The sequence below is a fragment of the Coturnix japonica genome, chromosome 22, assembly GCF_001577835.2.
Source record: "Coturnix japonica isolate 7356 chromosome 22, Coturnix japonica 2.1, whole genome shotgun sequence".
Classification (NCBI taxonomy): Eukaryota; Metazoa; Chordata; class Aves; order Galliformes; family Phasianidae; genus Coturnix; species Coturnix japonica.
Window position 1 is genome coordinate 746,291 of NC_029537.1, and position 22,338 is coordinate 768,628.

The 22,338-nt window shown below is 44.1% G+C and overlaps 1 long non-coding RNA gene across 2 annotated transcripts in view; it reads left to right on the top strand.

Annotated features, from left to right (window-relative positions):
- LOC107323706 overlaps positions 1-20,722 on the top strand; it is a 141,945-nt gene extending 121,223 nt beyond the window's left edge. Inside the window, exons 14-16 of one of the 2 annotated variants that reach the window (XR_004309503.1) lie at positions 8,557-8,699; positions 13,646-15,450; positions 18,620-20,722. This is a non-coding gene — a long non-coding RNA (uncharacterized LOC107323706). Of the gene's footprint in view, positions 1-8,556; positions 8,700-13,645; positions 17,151-18,619 lie in introns of those variants that run through there. The other variant, XR_004309504.1, reaches the window with a different exon arrangement.
- The last annotated feature ends 1,616 nt before the right edge of the window (positions 20,723-22,338 follow it).

Sequence of the window (22,338 nt, forward strand, 5' to 3'; positions counted from 1 at the left end):
TGCTGGCTTTGACCACTGTTGTCCCCTTCCTAAACAGGAATGCAAAGCATAAAATGCCTCGCTCCCAACTTCTTGCCTAGCACACAACTCAATTAAAAGAGATTATGGTATATTTCAACTTTTCCCTGAGATGGAACTGGAGTCTGTAACTCCAGTTTTCGTATGCATCTCTTAAAACTCTTAATTGGGAGTCTTTTAATAATAGTCTGGGGTTATGCAGAAAGATACCTTGAGAGATATAATATCCTGCCTGGTGTTTCTGGCACGGTAGCCTAGTGCATATTGGTATGGGAAGGCTGTAAAATGATTTTCTTTGAGGGGGAAAAAAAAAGGTTCAATATTGTATTATTCTCATTATTTTTTGCTGCAGGCAGCGCAACTCCCACAATGCAACGTGGATCACAAAAAGTCACCCCTTTTATTCCCCTTAGATTCATAATTTTTCAGCAGCCTGATCTTAACAATGAATTACCATTCCTGGAGCTCTGCATCTATCAGGAATGGCAGAGGAGTTAATTGCATAGCCAGGGAGCTGCGCGTTAAATGACGCCCAGCCATTTGTTTGAGGGCTGTTTATTGGCGCTGCTCTGCTCAAACACTGCTGTGTTTCCTCTCATGCTGTTTCAGCTTCTCCTTTGCTCACTAAAATAGTGGGTTACAGACCAACGAGCAGCACCTGGGGATTCTTCTGCTTTCTTTTTTTTTTTAATCCCCAAGAGCTGGTTTCTCTAAAGAAATATTGTTTCCTAATTAATCATTTATCCACTTCATTAGGTATTGTCAGCGACTGAATAAGAAATAGGGCTGTGAAGTTGCTGCCTGTTTGTGTTTATTTCTCATCAAGTCGGAGGTTGGTTAAATAAGCAAATGTGTGATAGATGCGAACAGTGGAGTTTCACAGGGGGCAGAAGAAGGGCCAGCAGACGGGATGGATTGATTGCTGGGTTGGTGGGTACCATCAGGTCACGTCTCCACCTGGCACCATGTTACCCTATGGAGGAGGTTGGATATTAGATCTTTATGGAAGGAGTGGTGATGCATTGGAACAGGCTGCCCAGTGAGGTAGTGGGGTTGCTATCCTTGGAGGTGTCCAAGAAATGTGAAGATGTAGTCCTTAGGGACATGGTTTAGTGGGCAGTATTGGTGGTGGTTGGACTAGATGATCTTTGAGGTCTCTTCCAATCTTTGTGATTCTCTGAAGAGGGCTTCTCCTCTTCCCACCTCTTTGGGCATATCCTGCTGCATGGCAGAATGTGACTTTATTCTTCATAAGGGTCTGTGGGTGTTAATGTGGAGCAAATAGTAGCAATGGAATCATTAAGGTTATAGAAGGCCTCCAAGGTAACCAAGTCCAATCATCAAACCCAGTGACCTCTAACTTAAATATGAACTGCTTGGCTGTTGCCTGCCTAGGCCATGCTATAGAGCTATGTTCAGGTGTTGGGGGCTTGGAACTATATAATCTTTGAGTTCCCTTCCAACCAAAGCCATTCTATGATCCTCTGAAAAGGTTGGTAGCAGGCATGTGTTAAAATAAAGCTTTCTTTCCATTAGCGAGTACTTAACACATGATTAAGAAGTGTTAGGAGCACACTGCAGGCATGAATAATCTGTAAAGACAGCTGTAAGTAGCTCTTGAGTTACTGGAATGACAGAAAGATGGACTTGCCCCTTATTAACTCTTTGTAATCTGTGCATTGAAGGTAATGTGTTTTACATTACCTCTGCACTGACTTCCTTTGGCAGTAGCTGTCTTCACAGGGTCCCCTCTCAACTCAACTCTCCTAAATTAATAAATACTTCTGTTATTAATTAGTACTTTTTGATTTTTTCCACTGTCAATCTATTCTGGGGCAGACAATGAAATGAAATCTGCTTGTTTAAATACAAACATAAAGAGAAGATGGTCTGAAGTACAAGCAAAACAAAAGTAAATGATCCTCTAATGCAGAATCCATTCAGTGGTTTTTATATTTCTTTAATGATTGTCTGCTTTCCTAATATTCCATGCGGATAAAAAAGGACATGTTACATTTGTACCATGGGCTGCCTCTTGCTGCATACATCATCAGCAATTACTCTTTGCTCCATATATTCCAGACTCACATCTGATGACGATAGTCGAACACGGCAAATTGATTATTGTCAATTAGGGACCCCATTTCACCTAAGCAGAAAATTCTCATTCACAATGGCTTTTTAGTCTCAAAAGTCCCTATTTAAAATTCAAAGATGAGAAACTTTGACCTAGAGGTATGAGGGTATATCCAAGGAAATCAAAGCTAGGGACCCAGAAAGCAAACCAAATGACTTCCCAGTCAAAACAGGTGTGGTTTAGACTTGCAGTTGCATTTGAGTCAACCCTTAAATGAGTGGCGCAGATGTTGGTGATGTTTAAAAGCCAGCATTAGCCTGGATCTTCCCTGTCTCTGTCCCCCATACCCTGGAGCACAGAAGAAGCAGTAGCAGTGAAAAGAAACTCTTTCAGAGACTCACTTTGAAACAGACACCCAAAGGATTTAATTATTTCCCTGGGTCTGGTGTTTGACAGTTTCCAGTGCAGCTCTGGCTGCTCACGTATGAGTTTCAGTCAAGATTTCTCACGTGCAGCCAGAGTGAGGAGGCATTTGGATTAATTATAGGCCCAGCCACTTGCTTCACCTAGTACAGGCTCTCTGGATTTGCAGGTAATTTCACGTTGGCAGGCCCTATCTATGTGACTGTGAGAATGGAAGGAGGCTTGTACAGTGCTGCCTGTACCCATGCAATGAATTCTGATTGCTCTGCTCAATATTCTGCAGAATGGATTGGAAACTCAGAAGTAGGCTTTGCTCATTAAATTCATGAACGTATTTGGATTGGCACAGGGGAGAAGTGGGCAGGACCCACTCAGATGCTCCCAGCTCCCTTCCCTTGGGCTGCCATGACTTAAGGAGGGTGAGCAGGATGATAGAATCAACTGAATCATAGAATTGTTTGAGTTAGAAGGGACCCTTGAAGGTCATCTAGTCCAACATCCCTGCAATGAATGGGGACATCAGGGAGCTTAAAGTCCAGTCCAGCCTGACTTTGAGTATCTCCAAGGATGAGGTTTCCATCACTTCTCTGTCCAACCTGTGGTCAGTGGGCATGGAGGGGGTGGGCCTTGGTGATCTTTTCCAATCTTAATGACTCTGTGATTCTTGAAGTTTTGTCATAAGGGCACTGAGTTTCTCTGCTTTTGTTTCTCCTGCCGAGGAGAAATGAATGTAATATTCTTACTCCTGCTTTCTGTATAATTGAAGTTGTAAGCTCCTTGGGGTAATGAAGGCTCTCGCCATGCCAGCACTGAGTGCTTACAGATGTACCGTAATCTCATTCTGAGAGATTCCCTGCTCCAGAGGAAGTTATATAGGGAGGAAAAGGCAGAGAAAGCACTTGGGATGTGATGCTGACCTCTGTGAGACACAATCTGTGTATCATATCACAGGGAACAAATCAAACAAAGAACAAGCAGTATGGAAATAACGATACCCAACTCCTCTTACCACTGAGGAAATAAAACAGAAGAAGAGAGAATCCTCATTCCCTCCTGAAAACAGGATAAGATCACTGTTTTTCAAGGCAAATTGATTAAGGGCCTATTTTTGCTTGTTACCCTCCCTGTGCTCACTGTATAATGCCATTCTCTGGTTGTCCTTCCCATGCAAATGAACCAGAAGGTTTTTATCCTATCTTAAAGAAGATAGAGAAGGAAAGTGCTGGACTCTGATGCCTGAAATGGAATTTAATTAAGCTTTCTGCTTTTTTTTATGGCAGCCTGGAGTTTGTTTAGCCTATCCTGGTATCTGAAAAGTCATTATTAGACCAATAATTTCCGATGAACATGTTCTAGGAAATAGCGTCAATTATAACTGTGTAGGACTTTGTTATTTCAGTCTATTACCTGCAAATGAGTTATTCAGGAACAAGAAGTTCAATTGATAAAAAGGCAAAAAATCAATAGGTAAGATTGTTGAGATTAATTCCAAGTTTGTAATGGATTTTTCCTTGTCGATGTTTCCAAAAGCTTTCGTAGCCTATCTGTCATAGATCTGAATTTCATTTTCCTGGAGCCAAATGTGTGTCTAAACTCGAGCGAAACTTTTGTAAATCTTTATTTGTGCATTAAGTTTGTTAATAATTTCCAAATTGCAGCCATTGGGGATAAATGATGAGAGGTATAAAAACGCTCAGGGCCTTCTTTAGCAGAAATTGCACTGAATTTTCTGGCTGTGGTTCATTAATGAATGAAGGGATCGTTGAGTTTCATGTTTATGCTTCAGTGTGTCAGGGATCACAAGCTATCATGCAAGGTGCTCAAGGAGAATCATTTATAGTCTCCTCTAAGTAGGGAAGAAAAAGGGAACATTAACCCCAGTTTCTAAGTGGGCAAGAGGAGCCTTTTGCCAAAGGGATGTTGTGGCAAACAGAATTTCCACACCCAATCTCTGGGTGGTTTTCTCAGCAGGATTATCACTGTGTACCGCAGTCAGACGTTGGTTCTGACTTTGTGGGCTCCAATGCATTAAAAGAGCAGGAGGAGCTCCAATGCAAAGAGTCACTTTGTTCTGGCATGGAGTGGACTGGGAGAAAAAGATGTTCCATGTGCTAACTTTGTGTAAGTTTTGTATGAAATGGTGTGGGATGATGCTGAGTCCTGTATGCTAAGGCTTGAATTCCTGGCTCATGAAATCATTAGAGCTATTAATTACTTGACTGCATGTAAATGTGCAGAATTTCTTTTGAAATCCTTTTTCTCCCAACGTGTGTGCAGTAAGATGGGCAGAGACGCCTTCTGAGGCTCAGCCTTGGCTGTAAGCTTGTCCACACTCTTGCACTGTAAACCCAGCACGCCTTCTGCCAGCCTTCCTCCCTTCACACTCTTCTCACTGTTGTCTTTGCTGAGTGGTCCGTAAATCTGATCCCCTGAAGTCTGGAAGAGTGGCAAGCATCCTTGAAGAGTCCTTGCTTGCTCTTTTCATGTGACCAGAGCCAGTCCCCCAGGATGTTTGGAAAAAGCACTGCTGACTCTGTTCTTCTCCTGCTGGCGTTTGACATCGGTGACACCCAAGTTTCTCATTTCTTTTTATGCTGAAGCAGCAATTCCTGCCTCTCAATCCAGCCTCCTCTCGCTGCTGCTGGACGGAAGCTTCGAGCCATCATCTGCATCTCTGAGCCCATCAATTAGTTTCTGTTTTAATCAAGGAATCCCAGCTTTCTCTTTGGACCCATCAGTCATCTCTGGCTCTTTGTGATGCCGCAGCCATCCATCCTTCTCCTGCCTCATCACTCAGAGTTGGTTGTACCGAGATGGTGGAATGGGAGGTGGCTGTGCCAGCACTGCATGTGGTGCAGAGAGGTGCTGCAGCCCACAAGCATTACTCCCCAGCAGGCAAGACCCTGAAATTTCTTCTTTTTCCTTTGTTTCTGTGGTTTCAGAGTGCTTAAGGTGAGCTTCTTGCTTGTGCTGCTGACTCTCATCCTTGCCTGGGTGTCATTTTGGCAGTGGCTTTGCATCTGATAGAACTGCAACAGATAGAACTGCAGAGCAGGCAGTGTCATCAGTCAGATCTCAAATGGAGTGGCTCTAATTAATTAAGCATGTAGTAGCCTTAATGGAATGCAAAACAATGCCCAAAGTTAATGTCACTTGTTACTGTCCTGCTGCTGTTGGGTGGATGATGAAGTATCAGTTCTGTCCCAGTGATGTGTGTGTATAAGTCCCTCTCCAGGAGCAAGGACAATATGACCAGAGGTGCTCCAGCCCTCTGAGCAACTTTGTGGCCTCCTCTGAACCCACCCCAAGGACTTTGCATCCCTTCTGTACTGGAGTCCTCAGGCCTGGACACAATACTCCAGATGGGAACTCACAAGAGGGATGTAGAGGAAGACTTCCAACCAGGGATATTCTATACTTTTATGATTAATTGTTGAATTCAATGGAACTTTACTTGCTGTTTCCTGGCCCTTTCTAACATTCAAGATGACAGGTCTCTAAAGAGTAACTCCTACCTTAGACTTGTCCCAGTCATTGCAGGTACCCATATCACAGGTTGGGATACCCCCAAGTTGGGTGTCTCAGGGCATTGGACCTTCTGCAGTAGAGTGAAAGAGGCTGGGAAAGCAGAGCTGTGTTTCTCCCTGTGCCTCTTTTTCATCTCCTTAGCGAGGCTGGATTACAAAGACAGAACAGATCTTCATGCCTCAACTGCAGCCCACTCAGAAGTGGAAAATTGTGGATGATGATGATAAATCTTATGAAGAAAAACGTCAAACACTCGTGAGCTTTCTAGTTAAAACGTTTCTACTCATGAGTGTCATATGGAAGGGAATCACTCTTTGAACGTGATATAAAAACTCATAGAAAGCAACACCAACCAGGGAGGAAAATCTATTTCTTGCATTTGGTGTGATTAAGCACGAGTCAATTCTGCTGATACCTGCCCAGGGGAGTTAAACCAGCCAGGTGTAATAGCTGGGGGAGGTGAATTTGGAAATGCTGGACCATCGTGTGTGAGCAGTGGGTGGACTCAGCAGCTGAGTTTCTATTAAGCCATGGTTTTACTGCGGGGACACAGCGTGTTTGATAGGAGAAGAGATATCACGGTGCAACAGATAACACAATAATTATCTGTATTATTGTTTATCACCACAGGAGGATATAGTGAACTGGGTACAGCAGAAGTCGTATTTCTGATGTTAATGGCTTGTTTTTTCTCACTAAGCTGAGGTCAAAGGTGGCTGTTCATCTTCATAAACAGTTTTGGTGTATAAACTGCCTTAATCTTCCTTGCTGTGAGGAAATGTGTGTTCTAGATTAGGTATAAAAATAAACAGCTTTTTTGCTCTATGCTATCATGTCTCCGCAGCTAATGCCGAAGTTATTGGTAGCAGTTACAAAAGGCTGGATTTCTTCCTTGACTGGCTCAAATGATATTCAGTGTTGAGACTTGAACAGTGCTTATGTAATTTTGAAAATACGATGTGAATGAAATGCCAAAGTGGCTTTCTCTCTGAGCCCTCAGTTTGTTAGCTTCCGTTGGAGTGCAAGTGAATGATTTTGTGCAGATTATGAGCCTTCGTACTGTAACAAAAGATGTAGGATAGCGTCTGAAGGAGAGATTTTTTGTCATCTTTTTCTTTCCTTGAAGGGTTTGTTGAATCCATCAGGGATAAAGGATGAGTGTTAGAGGCGAGGGGCGGTCTGGATGTACAAAGGGACTGCTGCTATCAAAGCCCCTTATCGTCCACCTAGCTTGAGAGGTGTGGGGTTTTGTTGATGGTGGGTTTTTTTCTTAGTTTGTGCCATTGTGCACAGCCAAAATCATTTTCAGCCCTTGTGGTCCAGCAGCTGGCCATACAAAAAAGACCCTTTTGCTTTTCTTTCTTTCTCTCTGCCTTGAATGGCTGCAGGAAGCTCAGAGATGCTCATTGTTCCAGGAATGGCCTTTCAAATCGCAACTAAGCGTATTACCAAAGGCAAATTGTGTACTCGTGTTTAAATAAATGCAGGCAGGAAAAGCATATTTTCCCCTTGAGGAAACAGTGAAAACACATGATGCTTCCCCTCATCTTTATTCTAATGCTCCTCCACTCTGTGATAGACATGTTGTCTTTGCTCTGCTGTGGTTGCTTTGCTCAGCTCTGCCAAATCTGAAATCAGGCACAGTGTGATACTTAGGGACGTGGTTTAGTGGGTAGTGTTGGTGGTATGTGGGTGGTTGGACTAGATGGTCTTAGAGGTCTTTTCCAGCCCTTGTGATTCAATGATTCTATTCTCCATGGGAAAATAAGTGTTTAATGGCCAAGCACACAATCTCAGCAGGCCATGAGCCTCTCCAGACATGGCAGTAGACCAATGGATGGCCAACACCATCCGTGTTCAATCTAGCTCACGTATCCTCTGTGGTGCCCGCTGGGATTTCCAGCACCTTCCTGCACACAAAGAGGAATATGTTGTCAGTGAGTTCTCTCTTAATTTGCATTCTTCCAATCTAATCAAACTTTTGTAAACACCAGCTCTCTGAAAATAATAATCAACAGCAAGAGGCGCATTGGCAGGCTGAGGGAAGGTGAATTAAGATGCTTTTCTTTCTCCTATGCTAATCTTCTTCTAATTACGTTTTATTAATATTATGATGCAGACGCTCTCGTTCTTGCTTTCACTCATCTTGTCCGCAGTGAAACTGCAAATGAATGAGCTGTATATTCAACCGAGTCACCTAAGCCCCTGATTTTCATTGTTTTCATAAGCGACCCCTACAGTCATCCCAGAATTGGGTGCATTTCATGTTTTTGAAGTATTTGTACATGATTATTCTATGGGTGACGTTGACATTTTGTTATGATAAATTGGCTGAGTCATTATCATCAGGAGGCTGTTGGGTTTTCTTTATAATAAGGTGCATTTCATTCCAGAACGGGGGGGAGGAAAAAAAAGAAAACCCTTTTTTGTTTTAAACAGCCTAATATTGCAGCTTTCATGTTGGAATTGCCATAGAATAATGTTATATTCTTCCCTTTTGATTTTTGAAGGATGCTTTGAAAGGCCTAATCAAAAAGAAATTGGAGCCTTGAGCTTGGTTGTTCTCTGTGGATGAGCAAGTCTTTGAAGCTGAACCATTGGCAATCCAGGCTGTTCCAGGCATACGGACTCTAGAAAACCTCACGTGGACCGGGTAAGTGTGGGAGAACCCAGCTTTCTCAAGTTCCATTGCTTCAGCCAGGAGAAGAGGGATTAGTCTGGTAAATGAATAGTGGCACTTGCCCCATTTGGAGGGCAAAATGATGACATGAGTGTATAAGTTGTCTGGGTACAAGACAAGTTTCCAGGGTAATATACAGACCCTGCAAACCTTGAACCTTTCCCAGTCTAGAAGGCAAATGCAATTTGATGCTGTATTATCTAATGTGGAAGCTGCTGACTTTTTTGGGGTGGACTTGGGTAACAAGTGTGGCCACTGCCGTATGTTTTGCTCTGTGTTGTTTATGTGCAATTGTTCAGGTGCAGCAGCAGAGTGAGAAAATCCGTAAGAGAAATGTAAATGCGTGTCATGCCGAATTTAGAAGCTTGTGCTCAAGATCTGTTTTGATAGAAGTGCCAAATTCCATCAGCTTAGTTTATTTCAGGTGGCTCCCGCGAATCCTCCCGCTGCCTCGTCCATCTGTTGATGGTGATGGGTTTTATTTTCCATCTTTTTTGTGGGGAAATGAGGATACCCTTCACCACCACCGCGGACAGCCTTGAAAATGTTGTAGATGCTCTGTAGCTCATCAAAGAAATATCAGCCCAGGAGCTGGTTGCTTTCCCAGAAGAAAGAAAATAATGCCTTGAGAAGAGAAAATATTTCTCGGTTGACAGAAACTATTTAAATACATAATTATCACTGGGAGGGAGTCATTAAGATGGTACTTTTTTTTTTGCTCTGAATTATTGCATCAGGACCATTTATAGATCTAGCTTAGAGACAGATATGTAAATAAGACGTGGCGGCACGCACTCCAGCTAAAGCACTCTTGTTGCAGTGGATGACGGCTAAAGGGCTCGGTTCTGAGCCTGCAGGTCCTGAAAACTGGGGTGAAATCATTATTGTCAAGAGGGTTAGCCTGGATTTTCCCTGCTACAATCCTGCAGACCTCTGTTTATCGAGTGCTGAAATTCAGTTTCACATGGATCAGTTCAAGTCATGTACATGCCTAAAGCACTCAGCCTTTGTGAAGCAACATGCGGCCCTTTGGGAAGCGCAGTTCCAAGGGTTTAAGTGGAACTCGAGTGGCACAGAGGCCTCCTGCAAAGGGCTGTTTCCACCCTAGAGACAAGAAGAGTGTCTGTATTGCAAAGCTTTCCTCAGCCCTCCTCCTTGCTCTCTTGCACTCCACACATCTGGCATTTGCCGAAAAGTCAAGGGGATGGCACGCTATGAGGATGGAGCAACTCTTCAAGGGGTGTTTATTGGTGGTGAGGAGCAGCATCCACGTATACGTAGCAAGAAACCCACGTGAAGAAAGTGCTGCAGCTGTAGAGGTCACATTAAACTCGGGCGTGTGGAACCTGTGCCTCATCCAGCACTAATCAACGTAGTCATTGTGTTACACCAGTTGATGCTGGAGTATTTCTGTGCAAACAAATTGCTTTATTGATCCTTTCTTGCTGTGCATTTTTATCTGTTCCTTCTTCCCCCCCCCCCCCCTTTTATCTAATGGCAGATCTCTCTGCTTTCTCTCTGTGCTGAGCTGTGGCCACAAAAAAAGAGAGAGAATAGTAACAAAGTTAGAGAAGCAGAGACTCAAAGAGAAATTTAATGGAATTATACTCCAGAAAGTGCTCCAAGAAGGCGTATGTTGCAATAAATGGCCCACATTCTCGATTGAATTGCATCCATTGATGGAATGAAGTGTGCCTGTCTTGCCAGAAAACTTCATTTTTCTCCTGCTAGGCGCGATATATCTGCTTTCAAAGATGCAAATATTTGCAAGAGGAGCAATTGAATATGCAGCACATTGTAGCAGTGGAAGGACTGAACACGGTGATCTATAGCACAACACGTTGGAACTGGGAGCCTGTTCCTGTTGCTCATTAATCTTGAGGTGCTGAGGAGCGATGTCCCATGTAGTGTGACAGAGTGCATCAGATGCATGGAGTTAAAAAGCAGAAATCAGAGCGGCTCCTGGCTTTCCTGTTGTTCCTTCCTGCACACAGCAGCTTTCCATGAATGTTTTCCCAGTGATCCCATAACCGACAGGCCAAAGGACACGGTCGTTTGGACATGACACATCTCAGATAGAGGCTGTAGCTCCAGTTGGTTTCAATAAAGCTTCAAGTTTTATTTTTAAAGGACAGAGGAGCTTGATGTGGGTATTTTTTAACCGGACTTGAAGTGGGCAGATTTCAGTATTGTGGTCACCCATCTGAATTGCAATTAATCTTAATTGTAGAATTCTACTTGGGTTTATAGATAGCGGGAGTGAGTCACGCCGTGGCAAGAAATGATGGCTGGCTGTAAAAAGTTGATGGATGTTCGGGGCCTGCATAAGAGGATTTGGTCTCAGTCCAGTTCCCAGTAGACATGTATCCGCATTACAAAAATAGGGCATTATTAAATGGCCATTGAATTGATGGAGTCAGAGCAAAGACTCAGCAAGCTGTTAATGCTGAGCTGGGACACGGGAGGCACGGAGCCTTGAGCACACCTTTATCGTCCTTGGCACCCCTTTATGGCATGGACTGGATCACTGTTTGGTCTCCCCATTTGCAAACTGCAGATCGCTGCCCTTTCAAGGGGGCTGCAGAGGTGCTAACCTGGAGGCTGTAGTGCATGCTGATCACAGTGAAATCAGGAGCTTCCTTATCAAATACAGTTGAGCACTGAAAAGTGAGGCAGCTGCAGTGCTGGGGAGGAAACTCTACTGGGACCCTTCCATTGAAGCCTTAATTGCACATTGCTCAGCATTGTCAGCATGGCACAGTGATGTTCAGAAGCATCGAGCACCTCTCTTTACAGTGCCGTGACAATCAATTCCACTCGTAGTAGTCGTCTTCCACTATTGTGGCACGAACATCTGCTCTGTGAATGAAAGAAGAAACTCTATTACCGAGCAGCCAAGGAGGGCTCACGTTTCCTTCTGAAGACACGTGTTCTTCTCTAAGCGTGTGTTGCAGGAACATGGGGGCACCTGCCTCGTTTCTGTCCATTCTGTTTCTGATATCGCTGCTCAGTTCAGGGGTTGAAAGCCCGGCTGCTCACTATTACGGAGGAACAAGTTCTCCTTCATCTTTAGCAGATCCTCAGAGGGAGAGCGGAGATAAAAATAAAACCCTGGTGAGAATAAAGGTCACCGTGAGAGACGGGGATTGGGGATGAAAAGCCTCAGGAGAAAACAATTGGTAACAGCTCTGCAGGTGTCGGAGAGGAGGGGAAGGAGGTTTGTGCCCACAACCTCTGCTAATAAGCTGCCAAAAGAGGAAAAGCAGCGTTGTTGGTTCAGAGTGCTTGCTTCTTTTTCTGCTTTCAGATCAAAAGAGCAGCAGCAACAGCAGCAAGGTGGGCTGCAGCTTACCCAGCAGTGCAGGATACACGATATAAACATCTGCTTCTGCTGGAGCAGTAATGAGATTCGGGACCGGGGCAGAGAAGTGTGAATGTTATGGATTTAATGTGATTACAACCTGATTGATTTTTTTTTCATTGTACTTGGAAGTGCCAGATGGTTTTGCTTTCCGTTTCCTTTCTCCCTGATCAAGATAACCAAGGCTTTGAAGGATGGGAGAAGAAAGAATGAGCGTAGATGATAGCATGGGTCTTGTCTGTTGGCTTTAGCCGCTGGAAGCTCAGCCAGTCTGGTTTGTAGTTCTGATAACTCAGGCCGTGCTTATCTTCTTCTCACATACCCAAGAATCACAAACATCTTTGATTTTGGGGACGTTAGGATGGACTTCAGTTGAAACCACAGGATCTTTGCTTTTTGTCTGATGTGCTAAATGGCAAACTTGAAATGTGAATGCATTCATCCTGAGTGGGAAACATGAACTTAAAGCCTCCCTTCTGCAGTGCTAAATCACAGCAGCACCCAGCTGTCCCCATGTCCCAGGGCGAGACCTGCCATCCTCAGCCTTGTTGTCTGTTTACTCTTTTCTCCTCTCTTAAATTCATGTATATTTATGTGAAGCTCCAAAATAGCCAAGAGCGCTTTAATCAGAGGACAATCTGCAGGCTAATCAGGGATAACACTAATCAGGAAGTTCTGAGCATGCTTTAATGCTTCCTCCAAGAGGGGAAATTTGCCCCCAGCTCCAGGAATGAGATTGGTGGTGCATCTTTTCCATTTGCCCCAGTTACCGGAAGGGAAACCAAACATTTACAGTTGTCATCTGGTGTTTTAAAGCTTCATGGCAGGAGCAACGAATGCTGGATGTGCCACGGGAGCTGATGTTGTCATGAGGACTTTATGCAAACAGCGCGATGCTATTTTAGATCCAACGTCTCTTGTATTTCCAACCATAAGGAACTCACTTTCCAGCCAATCTCTTTGAGTCCCATCTTTTTCTTTTCTGTCACGTGGCTGGGTTTGAATACATATTTTTGCTTGCAGGAGGATAATCTGAATGCAAGGAAAGCTGCTAAGTGTTTTTAAATCATTGACTTTGCAATCTCGATAACCAGGATTTTCCAACAGGGATTGTATTCAAAAAGGAAAGAAAAAAAGAAAACCTTGAACACTTGGATACAAATACAGATAAAACTTCGTAAGGTTTAGCAAACTTAAAATTAGAGCTCATGAGGCTTTTAGACCTGCCAGGCAATATTGTAACATCTGTTTAACGTGATGCCCTTTCTTGAGTTGAGAGATCTTTTTATTCTCACTCAGTTACAGAGTGTTGCAGCAAATCCTTTTACATGATTCACATGAAAGTCTTTGCTTCCTGAAGTCTTCTCAGATATAAATGACAAAAGCTCACATTATCTGCCCCATTTTTTTCAATCGCGACTTGATGGGATAAGGAACCACGTTGCTTCTGGATTATATCTTTAGTGCAGATTTCCCACTTGGCTTTTATTATTTTTGAAGCATTCAGCGGTTAGAAATAGATGGGTTTAAGAATAAATAACTCACCTCTTGCTTTTAGGTCACCATCGTGCTTCAGCTGAAGTCAAAGGAACAGCATCAGGCAGTGGGTTGCGCCTTGTTAGAACATGGGTGAGTGTCTTCCATTTCCCTTGGATAACAAGAGACCCAAGGCCTGATTCACATCTGTGTCACCCAAAACATCCACAGATGTGACACACACATAGGAGAGATGCTCCTGAGAACAACCTTTCTGCTGCTGGCAGTGAAACTGATCTTTGCTTTACAGATGCCAGCACGTGGACTTGGTGCCAAATGGCGAAGCTGGCTCCTGCCCAGTGCTTAACTCCAGTTTGGTGTTGGCATAAATGCTGTTTGCCATGGCCAAGTTGCTTTGCCAAGTTGAGATAAGCTCTAAAAGATGGATTTTTATAGACTCACAGAGCAGCTTGGGTTGGAAGGTCCATTCCAATGACGATGAACCTTTCTATGATTCTATGATTCAAAAGTATTTTTCCCTTATTTTGCTGCACTCAAGACCAAAGGTTTCTTGGACTCCAAACCACCATCGCCAACATACAAAGCTTCCTTTGCATCTTCAGCTTGTGACAAACATCCATGCTGTCAAAATAGCTCTTGCACTGGAGCTGTCTCCACATTTGTGTCTGTCTACCACCACCTACGGGACATTGGCCCCCATCAGACCCCAGCCATGATAAGCCCCACAATAAGAGGTTTGTTGGGTTCATATTGGCAAGGAGCAGTTGGAGCAGAGTGAAGGTAAAGCCTACATGTTGGCCAAGCTCATCTTTGCTCATGGTTTAACACAGACACATGAACAAACTCAAGGGGGAAGTTGTAGTATATTTAGGGCCATTGTAGCATTGATGAGATGATGGTTTGCATTCCTGCCACAAAAGGTTGTTTTTATTGTTGTTTTTAATCACTGGCACAAAATAATCCCAATATTTGCTTTTTTCTTTCCTCCCGTGAAGCAACAAAGTGACAAAGCAGCAAAATAAATAATCGTATCATTGTCTACACAGAGCAAGCAAAATTGGGTTTGCAAAGTGAAATAAAGGAATCAATCACTTGCCATACACAAAGATATTTTTAAGTAATTCTTGAAGCAGGTGAAGTTTTAGGATCAGAGAAGTGGCTGTAATCAAAATGCTGGAGGAAGATGGGATTCGTTCAGAAAACTAAGTGCCTCATTAAAAATCAATCTCCTTTCTGCACATTCAAATAGCGTATTGATTATCATACTGTACCACATCTCTTTATAGTCATATTTGCTTGAGAGAGTTAAAAAAAACCAACATGTTGTGTCGTATTTACTACAGTATTTACCCACCTATAACTGCAGGATAGCACCAAGAAAGTCAACAGAAGGAAGTTGGGTTTCCTGCAGGACAGCTGCATGCGTTGGACCAGTCGTGCAAGGAGTTTATCTGCGTTGCTCTGTTCCTAATTGCCATCCCGACCCTTTGGGGTGAGTTCACACCCACCCCACACTGCTGAGATTGCTTTGCTTCAGCATCAGCGCTGCTTTCCCAGCAAAGTCAGAGCTCCCTGTCCCTGCAGAGCACGGTGCTGAGGATTTGCAAGTGAAAACAGCAAAACAAGAGGTTGAAGGGGAAAAATGGTTATTATTCAAACTCCATTTCCTGATTACCAGCATGCTATCTCCTAATTTAGAAGCAGGCGGTCCCTTGAGTCTCCCTGCTCATCAATTATTTTTTCTCCTGCCTACCAAAGCCAACCCAGCAGATAGAAGAGAGGCATCGGGGCTCACCAGCAGCATTGTGGTCCTTTTGGTTGCTGAAAAAGACTCTGTGTGTGCCCACAGCGTGACTCTGGATTACGGTATGCATCTTCAATTGCACTTCATATAGAGGAGTAAAGCTAAATATGAATTTGGTGCATTGTGAGTGGGCAGCACTGCTCTGCTCTTCACCATAGCAGACATTTCATTGGTCATTACAACTAAAGGCACTTCCCAGTCACACTCAACTCTCTCAAAAACTCTCTTTTCATCCCCCAATCCACGGTCTACAGCTAAAGACCGGAAAGCCCAGCATGGCTAAGAGCATAGAGGCAGGCAGGGGGAAAGCAGAGTTTGCCTTAGGGGCAGTCCTGATGTTTTGAAAGGAAATTGTGGGACTGAACTGAACCTTTGCTGAAATACAACATATTTTGCCACTGTTCTGTATCCTCAGGTCAGATCTGGAATAATCTCAAGCTTCCTTTGCGCTCCAGCAATTGGAATATTCTGCTTTCTGCTCACAGAGCCCTGCATGGGGCTGAGCCCCGGGGCGCTGCCACCAGCCCTCCCAGAGCTGACTGCAAATTCTGCAGCACATTTGTGATAGAAAGAAATGCAAATGTGGCAGAGCTTCCCACTGCCCTGCTCAGAAGCCACGGCAGGCTCTGATTTCTGTAAGACACAGGTGCTAATTACTGGAAAGACTTCCCTGAGAAGTACCAGTCCCCTAAGGGGAAGTGTAGGGGGAGGCATTATTTTCCATCTAATCTATTAAATTTAGAAGCTAGGATGGCTGCCACCTGGGAGACCCCTGTGATTATTGACTTATGCAAGCACACTAATTTCCAGCGCTACCTCGTCTTCACTCTCCTCCCCCTGCATTATCTCCATTTATGCCAGCTGCATATTACCAAAATTGTAGATTTTTTAGGTACTGCACAAACACCCAGGAGACCTGGCAGGTTTTTTACAGTGACAAACTGCACTGAGAGGGACAAAGCCAGGACATACAAACAGGCAGCCAATAGGCAAGAATAGGACCCAATGGGAGAATAATGACAAGCCTGATGCCTTGGTCTCACATCTCCAGGCTTCTGTGGTTCTATAAAACCAAGGTGAAAAAAAATCAAGTCAAAAATCTTTGGGACTTTCTAGTTCTTTCCAAACTTTTAGTCCCACCACGATGCTGGTAACCTGCTTTAGATATGGGCTCTGCCATCTTCTATATGGGCTCTGCTATCTCCTGCACGTGCTTTTGCCATCTTCCATATGTGCTCTATGGTCTCTGCCATCTTCTCTGTGATCTACCATCTTCCCTGTGTGTTCTTCCATCTTCTATATGGGCTCTGCCACCTTCTATACAGGTTCTGCCATTTTCTATGTGTACTTTGCCATCTTCCATATGTGTACCATTGCATACCCCTACTCATATGCCTACAGGGAGATGTTTCTACCCAAGGTGGCCTTGTTCTGTAGCAATAAGTTCACATGCTCCATGGCTCCATGTAACCCAAATAGTCCTCTAATGGCTGTGTAATACGCTTCCACTCCGTATATCACCGTGCCATTGATTTCAATGGGCTTTGGATTGGACAGCGAGTCTTTACGATGTGTTTTACTTCTCACTTCCCAGCTTCTTGCTTCTTTTTTTCCTTTCCCTTGGTTTAATGGGGGCCTTTTCACGTTACTTTAACAAAGTTTTATGTGTTTTAATTTTCTTTTATTACTTTGTAGCCTATTTCCAACTGCTTCACGAGACAAGTCAATGAGACAGAGCTCCTAATAAACCTGCATTCATCAATGCCTCGTTTTACTCTCTTTCATCTCTAACTACCATCCAATCACTTGGACAACTGGTGCTTCTAAGCTCGCAATTAGACCCATGCTTTCTGCTGCTGATGAAGGGAGATTAATTAAATCAGTGCTTTTCAAGGCTAGAACAAATGTGGGAACAATTTTTGGCATTTTTCTCCTTGCTTTAAACCTGTAGCCTATTAATTTAAGACACCTGGCACAGGACTAACATTTTGCCCTGATAGAAAACAATAAACTGAGATTTATACACTGGAGTCTTACGGAAAGGTTTCTTTTTTCCTTCCCAAAATGCAAATTACGGAATAAAACGACATGAGATCAGAGAAAAAGTTTACAACCTTCCTTCCAAAGAATAAGGACTTCTACAGCGAACCTTTCATCCTTTAACAGCACCTGAGAGAGCCAGGGGCTGGCAGTGATATAGTGATAGCAGCATTTATCTCAGGAAGCGATGGAACAGTTTGCTCAGAGAGGTGGTGGATGCTCCATCCCTGGAGACATTCAAGGTCAGGGCTCTGAGCTCCTGATGGAGCTATGGGTACCCCTGTTCATTGCAGGGAGTTGGACCAGATGGCCATTAAGGATCCCTTCCAACTCAATTCTATGAGTGCAGATAGCTTTCATTAGCTTAAGTATTTTATAAACCACAAAAGAAACCACATATACTGCAGAACACTTGCAAGATATTCACCCTTTATTCCTCAAAAGCAGCCATTTGTGCTCTTTCAGCACCGTCCAGCTCTTTTTTATCCATCTTTTAGGTAGCATGGGTCAGTCTGCACAGTTCTGTGTGCTTCTATCTGTTCCCTCACTGGTTTGCCATTGTTGGTACCAGCCAGGATAAATCAGAAGTCTTTGCTGATTGATACCAGCCCATTGGACTCAAGCGTTGCCCCTTGAGGACAGCCTGATTCAACTGATTTTGGGCACGCTGAGCTTTAAGACAATTCCTTGTCCCCCAGGATGACTTTGTTCTCCGATCCTTTATCACATCTATATGACTTACAATCTCCTGTAGTTTTAAATATCTTCTCTGGTTTCCTGGCTCATGTTTCATGCAGTAGGCACATAGAAGACGCACTCTAACTCCCGACACAGTCTATGATTTACAGAGCAGTGTCATTCTGCTCAGGGTTTCCTTTTGAATGTCTTCTGCAGCCTTGCACTGCTGGTGTGAAACACTGCGTTGTCTGTTAACCCTACACCAGTGTTGGATCTGAGATGAAGAGCACGCTAATCAGTGATAAGTACCCATTTACATCGGTGGTTCTCAAGAGCTTTCAGAAAGAACTTTGCACATGGGGTGCCTGAGGCATGAATGGGCAAAATGATTTGCTTATAAACGCCACTAATAGTGTATGTAACTAAATAATTCTGTTTTCCATTCTTGTGACTGTGAGCTTTGACTCCACTGATTGCTTCCTTTGAGCCTTCTCTTGTGATTTCCTCCTGCAGGAGCCTTGTGTGATCCCAAGCCCTTGGGTGGGAGCAGACCCTGGTCATTGCACCCAACTGGATGGAGCCACCCCATTTCAAGTGGGCCCTTCGCAGCTGCTTCTGCTCAATGGGGTGAAAGCAAATCCAAGAGATTTGCCCCGAAATCAGTAGATTTGGAGCACGACAAATGAAGTGTGACATGAATGGACATTGCAATGTTGGTGAACAGGGTTCCACACTGATCTGCTTACCTCAGGTTGGCCCAGCACATGCTGGGAGTGCTGCCAGCAATCCATCAAAGCACTGATGTGGTGCAGGATTTAACTCAGCTGCCCTCATTCCAACTCCTCTGTGGCCCATGGGGAAATCGAGGCTCCAGAACTGCCAGTCCAGCATGAAATCCCCATTAAAATACACACACACTTCACAGATCCCAGAGCCATGGGGTGTTAGCCCTATAATTGGGCAGGTTAGGCTCACCTTAGGGTTTAATAGCAATTTAAATCTCTCTCTTGCTCTGATGCAAAAATATTAAGGCTTTGATCAAGGCCTTTCAGTCTTTCAGCTGTAGAGACAGTTCTCTCATAATGAACCAGGGGACCCGAGAGTTTAAGACATCAAAACTAGGCAAAATTTCTATTTTCCAAGCTGCCCTTTTCCTGTCTCTTCCCACTTCTCGTTATGAGTTAGGGATGCTTTATTTGTCAGGCTAATGATAATGAATGCATTGATTAAACATAAGAAATCGTGCACCTAGAGCAAAGAAGAAACCCAAACCCGCTACTGGAGGAGCCTGTTTCCTAGGAGGTTTCCCTCTATTACAGATATATTTATTTGCAATCAGAAGAACATTTCTTTCTAGCAAAAGAACAAACAAGCATTTTCTCTGCAGCCTAATGGGCAGAGACATATGTTTCTTAATAAACATAAGGGAGAATGGCTTTTTCTGCACTCAGGAATTAGCATTCAGGAGTCCCACAACGTTTACAAATCTCTGTGCTTTTTTTTTTTCCCTTTTCTTTTTATTTAATTAAGGCAGTTTTCAGTCTGTGTCCTCCGAAGTCCTGGTGGTTTCGCTGAGTGTCTCCACGATCGTTTAGGCTGTGCTCAAATGTTTCAGTATCTAAGTTTTAATTAGGATGGGGTTTCCCTGCTTGGCTGAATGTCATTATTTCACACCAGTGGAAACTGCTGTGATGTCCTGAACTCCGCTGTCTTCACTCAATGTCCCATTACATCCCTGAGCTCCTGCTGTCTCCCATGGTGCAGGCACTTCTTCACCGGTGGTTCTAAGAGTCTGATCCTATGTCATAGCGTCACAGAGTCAGGAAGGCTGCAGAAGACCTCTAAGATCCCCAACTCCCCTGGCACAACTTAAAGCCATCACCTCCCATCCCAACACAGTCACCTGGGAGACCCCCACCTGGCCACAGCCTCCTTTCAGGGACCTGTAGAGAGCTCAGTGGTTCTGTAAAGAGCTCTATATTACTTTGAAAGCCGGATCAGCATCATAAGGTACATAAGGATAATATCTGCTTTGCAAATGCAAACTAAAAGGCTGGCTGTTGCCATAAAGCCTGAAGCCCACCTCCTAGCAGACCCCTTCTTGCTGCATCTTATGCCCTCCAATGAATGAGGTCCTGGGATCCATGGATACCTGCAGTGCCTTTCCATCCCCATTCCTTTGTATTCTGAGCACAGCATCGTTATTAGCAATGAAGTTTTTATATGTTACAGTCAGCCCTGCCGGGTCATGATGTGCCATAAATCTTTGACAAGTCAAGCGCTGCCTCTTTCTGGGTACAGTATATGCTTGGCTCCATTAAGAATAATAGCATGAATAACCATAAGCCATTAATTTTGACGAGATCAGACCCATATCACCTTAAAAAGAGTGTGCTGATACCATGGGAGACATTTGGTGGTTTCCGCTGCTCACTCCCTTAATGAATAAAAATACAGCAGTGGCTGCAGAGTGCCTGACAGGCAGCACCCAGAGCCCAGGGACAACTCATCCCACCAGCAGCACAGGGGAAGGCATGGGGGAATGATAACCTGTGCCTGCAGCGATCACAGCCATGCAAAGAAGGTGCTGATGTGTGCATCCCTATGGCCAGCCAAGGTGTGGAGGGGAACTGGGGGGAAGGGGAAGGGGAAGGGAAAGGGAAAGGGAAAGGGAAAGGGAAAGGGAAAGGGAAAGGGAAAGGGAAAGGGAAAGGGAAAGGGAAAGGGAGCCTTGCTGCTTGATTGAGGGGCTGATGGATGTTACTACACTGGGGATGTGAGAGTGTGTGGCCCCATTCCTTGCACTTTTGGGGGTCATTTTTCCTGTCTTTATGCAAAAATCTGCATTGCCTAAACCTGAGGTTCTTGTTTCTGTGCAAGATAGAGATGTAAACGTCTCTAAAATGAGTGTGACTCATTACTTGTGTGCTTCCCCCTGCACAGTTCCACGTGTTTAAGGAGCCAGGATTGAGGCAAAGGAGAGGATGGAAAAGTTCTACCCTGTGATATCAGTCCAGCACAGTCTGTGGTTTCTGGGCTCCACTCTTTGTTTGGTTTTGTTCTCCCACAGGAATTCAGCCACAAGGATGGCTTCAAATGTGGTCCTTGCACTCGCTTTGTCTCCGTGGCCTTCTGCTCAGTTCTCATGTTGTGCCAAACACTGGCTGGGATTCCAGGTAGTTTTCTGTTCAAGTATTTGGCAGATAAAAGGCAGCCAGGCTCTGAGATCAGACAGAAGTCAGCGCGTTCCCTCCGCTGTGGCTGGCGTCCAAGCATTTCAATATGTAATTTCCACTAATTTGCAGAACTGTACCGTTAATTACATGAAAGATTTACTTAGAGCTACCCCTTCTGTAACGTCCTTAATGCCTGCATTAACTGCGTTGCTGCTGGCTTGTAATTCTCCATCATTCAGTCAGGTTAGGATGATGCAGCTGACACTTTCTGCCTACCCAAAACACATCCTTGCCATGTCGTCTTATTTTTTTCTTGACCTGATAACTCAGCTTTGTCAGAGCATCTTTATAGGATGCAAATTCCCATATCCCACCCTTGTGTGTGATGGATGCCATCATCTCTACACAGCCCTGCACTGATGAGTGCAGAGATGCTATGGTATAAATATGCATATATTTATAATATTTATATATATATATATATATATGATATATAGAGATATCTAACACCAAGGTTAGCCATCTTTCTTACCTGCTCTGCCTGATGTGCTTTCTTAGAGCCCAGGAGTCAGGATGGACTACCTAGGGAAAGTGTAAATCTCCCTCTAGTGTTCTATACAAAGCTTCCTCACCATGGGAATCAAACAAGGGTTGACACTGGGCATCCTCCTCCCCATCGGAATCAACCAAGGATTAAAATTGACCATCATCCTCATCATGGGAGTCAACCAAGGACTGACACTGACCATCCTCTTCACCAAACGCACTGCGCAGCCAAAGCCAGACATATACAACCAACAGAGGAAAAAAAAAGAGGGTGAAAGCTGCTCTGGGCTCATCAATAACCTTCTGCACATCTTTGCCTGTGCTCTGAGTTGAGAAAACACAGCAATGATCAGCACTCGGGTCAGGATTTCGTGAGCTGTCCAAGGAGAATTTACTCCAGCTCCTTCCTGACAGGAGACAGAGGTATAAAAAACAATGCAGTGACTTCTGTTCAAGCAATAGCTGTGTAAAATATTGTTCGTCAGAGCTGTAAAGGTTAGCTCAGCAGAG